This window comes from Biomphalaria glabrata, chromosome 6, assembly GCF_947242115.1.
Source record: "Biomphalaria glabrata chromosome 6, xgBioGlab47.1, whole genome shotgun sequence".
Lineage (NCBI taxonomy): Eukaryota > Metazoa > Mollusca > Gastropoda > Planorbidae > Biomphalaria > Biomphalaria glabrata.
In genome coordinates this window covers 5,862,494-5,868,802 of record NC_074716.1, presented here as the reverse complement: position 1 = coordinate 5,868,802, position 6,309 = coordinate 5,862,494, and positions in this window count along the sequence as shown.

Sequence of the window (6,309 nt, the reverse complement as noted above, 5' to 3'; positions counted from 1 at the left end):
TAGTGCATGTGCGCAGGTGCTAGATGAAACGACAAGATAACTCCTAACTATTGCAATTTAATTATCAAGCGACGGTTGCTTCGATTTATTCCATCAAATTACCATCTCATGCAACAAAATATTGAAATAGGCACTTTACAATATGCGATAAAGTTGTGTGTAACGTTAAAATGGCTTCATGGTCGTGAGGCATGCGCTCTGGACTGTTGTTTGATGGTCAAAAAGTTGCGGGTTGTACTATCCACGTAAGAAAGTCCAAATTTGATTGATCACCATTCTTTCTTGTGTTCTTTTTTTCCATCAATATACAAAATATGACAATATAAAATATCAAGTCTATTTAGTACGAAAGGACTTCTACAGGTCATCACATACTTTAAAAAAAAAGCATTAGAGCTTGAGTGATTGAAGGCCCTTATCTTGTAAATGTGGTGGCCCCAAATAAAACAAAGAACAAAAAATCTAATAAAAGTAAAAAATAGAGCTACCCAATTTATTAAACTGACAATCTATATCTAAATCGACTTATACCTGACATTCATATTTCGCCATTTCCATAGTAGAGACACAGTTAGACTGGTAAACATAGAGTCATAGTAGAGACAGAGCTAGACTAGTAAACATAGAGTCATAGTAGAGACAGAGTTGGACTAGTAAATATAGAGTCATAGTAGAGACAGAGTTAGACTAGTAAACATAGAGTCATAGTAGAGACAGAGTTAGACTAGTAAACATAGAGTCATAGTAGAGACAGAGTAAGACAAGTAAACAAAGAGTCATAGTAGAGACAGAGTTAGACTAGTAAACATTGAGTCATAGTAGGGCCAGAGTTAGACTAGTAAACATACAGTCATAGTAGAGACAGAGTTAGACTAGTAAACATAGAGTCATAGTAGAGACAGAGTTAGACTAGTAAACATACAGTCATAGTAGAGACAGAGTTAGACTAGTAAACATAGAGTCATAGTAGAGACAGAGTTAGATTAGTAAACATAGAGTCATAGTAGAGACAGAGTTAGACTAGTAAATATAGAGTCATAGTAGAGACAGAGTTAGACTAGTAAACATAGAGTCATAGTAGAGACAGAGTTAGACTAGTAAACATAGAGTCATAGTAGAGACAGAGTTAGACTAGTAAACATAGAGTCATAGTTGAGACAGAGTTAGACCAGTAAACATAGAGTCATAGTTGAGACAGAGTTAGACCAGTAAACATAGAGTCATAGTAGAGACAGAGTTAGACCAGTAAACATAGAGTCATAGTTGAGACAGAGTTAGACCAGTAAATATAGAGTCATAGTAGAGACAGAGTTTAGTAAACATAGAGTCATAGTTGAGACAGAGTTAGACCAGTAAACATAGAGTCATAGTAGAGACAGAGCTAGACTAGTAAACATAGAGTCATAAGGCTCTACTATGTTTGAGATCGTATCCAAGGTTCGCTTTTTTTCTCAAATTCTTATATGCTCCTGTGTGAGGCCCCAACCAATTGAAGGCCCTTGTTTGCCTATGCATAGGGACGGCCCTGATAAGTCTCCGGCCCACGTTTCTTTTCAGCATAGGGCCTGATCAATCAAAAAACATTTGAATGTCTAAAGCTACGTGGGTGGTAGCTGTTACATTCGACTAGTTCACTATTTCAAAACTCGTTACACTAATAGAATTTAATTATTCAACAACAAAATGACACAGAAATTGCTATTGCATTAGGCACAAAAGTTTCACCGAGTCTAAATCTATCATCCACTTATGTATGTACATTTATTTAGTAGCGGTCCTCGAGAGGAGGAGGTCACCGTTACAAGTGTCTCGTCTGTGCGTCTGTAAAAATAAGAGTTGCTTCTCATTTTGCAAAGACCATTCTTTGTTGTTTATTAAATATAGATACTTGATATTAACAATTACAGATTTAATAAGCCAATAGTTCCAGATGCATCTGTGAAAATCGAACATCTCTAATGAAAACTATTTAACTCTTAAGCTGTTCAGGTTCAAAAACTTCCTTTTTTTTTTTTATTTCTAGTGTTACTTACTAAATGTCAGACCCACATGTGCCGCCTACATGTTTTTGCTTTCACAGACTCCCTTTCTTTGTTTGTTACAAACTTGCTTCCTGTCTGTCTGCCTGTCTGTCTACAAATTTTGAACAGTTTATTCCGCCCACTTCCCAGTCTCAGGTCAAGTTGAAACCTTGCACAAATATTCATTGTCCCTAGCAAAACATGACTGATATTACACACACATTCATTCACCAATTAGTTAATTCTCTTCTGTTCTATCCCTTAGTCTGTTGGCCCGTTGGGGCACCAAGCAAGATTTATCGACCGTCTTTCTCCATTCCTCCCTTTTTTTTTTTTGCCTTGTTTAGAACCTCTCTCAATGGCAGGCCCGTCCATTCTTTAATGTTGTCCTCCCATCGCTTTTTCTGTCTGCCTCTTCTTCTTTTCCTGGCACTGTTCCCTGAAGGAAGGTCTTTGCGAGCCCCGTAGATCTTGTAATGTGGCCAAAGGTTTTAAGCTTTCATCTTTTTACAATAGTTAGCAGGTCGTCATGGGCTCCGATCGCTGCAGTAACCCTGTCTCTGATTTCATGGTTTGTGATGCGGTCTTTGAATGTGATGCCTAGGATCCTTCTGTTGTTAGTTAATTAAATAGTGATAATTTTTTAAAAAAATACATTTGGGGGGGGGGGGATTTCAAATAGGAAAATAAATCTTACAGTACTGAAATATTTGTGGTCTTTTTTTTAACCCTTAAAGTGCTGAGCTGTTTTACAATGAATGGAATTACGATTCTGAAGTTTGGAGGCTAAACTACCACACGCGTTTTAAGAATTAAAGTACTTTTATACTTTGCTTGATGACATTACTAATGATCTCAGATGAACGTACCTTACTGTCTTCCACTACTCGGCATGATCATTAGATTCACTCAAGCTCCGTGCTTTTAATAGGCGTATTATTAGAATGTGTACGACTATAAGGATCTGTAATTAGAGTGAGGGATCATTGAGTGTACACTCGTGAGTCTGACCCGCGGCTTTCCGGCCTTCTTTGATATCACTATACAATATATCGTGTGAAAGTCGACCTTGTGGTATTCTATGAACAGGTCAAGGCCAACACACGCTTCCATTTAACGTTAACTTGAATGAAAATATCTTAATCATTTTTTTAAACAAATTTTATATCCGTTCATTCTGTTTGGTAAAAAGTTTGTACACGTTATTTCTCCGACACCTAATCTCCGATCAAGCTAAAATTTAGCACAATTATTTCTTTTACCTGACAACATAAGAATCAATTTTTTTTTTAATTAACCAATTTGTTAATTAGTTATTGGTAATTAATTATTTTCTTTAGAATTAATTATTTTCTTTAGTATTTTGATACAAACAATATGTAACTATACAATCTTCTCTTGTCAGAGTGGTTAGTACGTCGGCCAGAGGAGGCTTAAGCCACGCCTTCGAATTCACATCGTTCCCTTTTATTTATCTATTATTTGTATATGCTTTTGAGAACTTACTTACTTAGGCTTAGGTCCTCCAAGGCGCCGTTCGGTGAATTGAGCTGCAAGCTGTCTCCACAAAGATCTGTCATTGGCAATGTCTGAAGCCTCCTCCCACCTGGTGTCCACTGTTCTGAGGTCCTCCATTAAGTTGTGACGCCATGTTATAACTAGGACGTCCCTGTTTCCGCTTTCCTCGTATTGGCCTCCATGTCATTGCAACTCTTGGTATGCGCAGTTTATTTGACCGTAGAACATGCCCCGCAAACCTCATGCAACGCTCTGTCACAACCTCACTAAGTGTTCGACTCCCAGTTTGGCATAGGATTTCCTTGTTTGAGACCCGATCTATGTAACGGACTCCCAAAATCCGTCTCAGCCATTTTTCTTGAAGCACATTTAGTCTTTTCTCAATTTTGACAGATGACTTCCATGTCTCACATGCATATGTTGCAGTTGGAATGACGATTGTGTTGTAGCCCCTAGTAGTGCAACGTCATCGGCGAAGTCCAAGTCCGTCATTCGGTTTTGTTCACGCCATGGAATACCAAAGGCAGTCTGGGTTCGTTGCTCTCCTCATTATGTAGTCGATGGCTAGGAGGAAAAGGAAGGGAGATAAGATGCCCCCCTGTCGCACACCTGTCTCGATGCTAAAAAACTCTGTTGTTCCCTCTTCTGTTTTAATGCAGCAACTAGACTGACTGTAAAGGTGTCGTAGGATCTGGACGAATTTTTCTGGGATACCGTATTCTCTAGCTATTTTCCATAGTGATTCTCGGTGGACACTATCGAACGCTTTCCTAAAGTTTACGAAACTGATCATTAGCCGTTGTTGGTACTCGAGACTTTGTTCTATGATATTTCGTAGAACGAAGATCTGCTCTGTACATTATCTGCCTCTTCGGAAACCTGCTAGTTCTTCTCTGAGCCTCTCATCTACAGACTGTTGAAGCCGTCTCAACAAAACAGTGCTGAAAACATTGTCCAGGACAGAGAGGAGAGTAGAAGAACTAATTACAGTATTTAAAAAAGCCACCCAGATATGAAATATCCTTTCCTCCCACCCCACCCCCACTACTTTCCCGATTGGTCCAGATAAGTGAGAGGATCAGAGCGTATTGAAAGAGCTAGAAGCGTGAAATAGCGCTAAACAAAAACAATTAGTAAAAACATTATTTATCTTACATTATTTAATTGTTAGTCTAGAACCAGATTATTACAAATTGCTCCAAACTAGTTGGTACGATTACACTGCGTATAATCTTTGTTGTTGTTGTTTTGTTTTGTTTTTTGTTGTTTAAAGCATTTTTTTTTTGGTCTACTTTTGTTCTTGTTCATAGCTTTAGTACAGCGCATATCTCATGCATAAACATGCTGAATTGGCTGTGGTCCAATACCTTTTGTGAACATGCGGGGGGGGGGGGGGGAGGATAGGAAATAAAGCTCGAGACGGGATTGGAATTAGAACCCATTGATAGGTAACCAACTGGTTAATGCTACTCAGTCACCCAGATACATTAAGTGCTTGGATAGTCCTGGCACGATCCTCGTATTCAAACCTTCGTATGATTAAATCGTACAAGATTTTCTGAGTTTCTGTTTTCTGTTCGCTTCATCTTTATTAATCCTGTCGTTTACCAGCACCACTGTGTACACGAACTTATTGGAGAACAACGTTTGGCACACAGGGCCGGATTTAAGTTTGTGGAGGCCCCATACTTTATTCAAAAACTTTAATAAAGATCCACTTGTGAATAAAAATACATTATCTGAAAATGCATGAAATATTTTAGAAGAAATAGAGTATCTATTTATTTAATCTCACTTTCCTTTTTTTAAAAACAATTAATATACATATTTGAGTTTTAATAAAGTATATGTTTGAGTTTGTGGAAGTTAAGGCCCTTGGTAGACGAACTCCCGTAAATCCAGAGCTGCAGCGGTATTTACATATTCCGAGTATGCTACTACTATAGGCGGACACCTTTGAATCCCAATATTATTGCCACCAAACGTAAGATTTTTAATTGTTAGCGTTAAAAAATGAGGAAAAAATGGTCGAAACTCAGATATATTTTTCTCTTTTGTGGAGGCCCCAGGGCTGTAGGCCCGCTTGCCCTCCCTTAAATCCGGCCCTGTTGGCACCACTGTAATCAGTTATCGTAGGAAAACTTATAAACAATAAACTTTCTGAGCATATATTGGTAGAAGTTATAAGGTTAAAGTGAAGTTGTCTGTTGTTTTCGGCTGTCGCTAACAAAAAGATTGTTGCAATATGTGAACATTGAAGAGAGACAGCAGTGCACGTAAGACAAAAAGTTCATTAACTCTTTCTCTCCTAATTCTCTCATCGTTGATTTGGCCTCGTTAAATTAAATTAATGTTTAATTTAATAAACTTTATTTTGTGTTACATAAAAAGAGCATGCATTCTCCTTTAATCCTATACAAAATAATACGCTTTCTGATAACAAACAACAAAGCTATTGAAGCTCGATCATAACAGGGGAGTGAAATAGTAATGAGAGAAATGAAGAAATCTGTCGAAACGTGGAAAAATAATTACGGAGGGAAAGAGTTAAGCTGGTCCCCTTAAAATTCGCTATTTTTGACCTTGTAATTCTCAATTTAAAAAAATAACAATAACAATTTGTAGAAAGCTGTTTGGGAAGCTTGAAAATTAAATAATACAAAAAAAAACTTCAACTCTGCTAACTCCTTTTTTTTCTGGCTGATTCAGGCAACCCATTTCATTCTCCAGTGGCATGAGCTTTTGTACGAATCGGTCCTAGCATATGTGT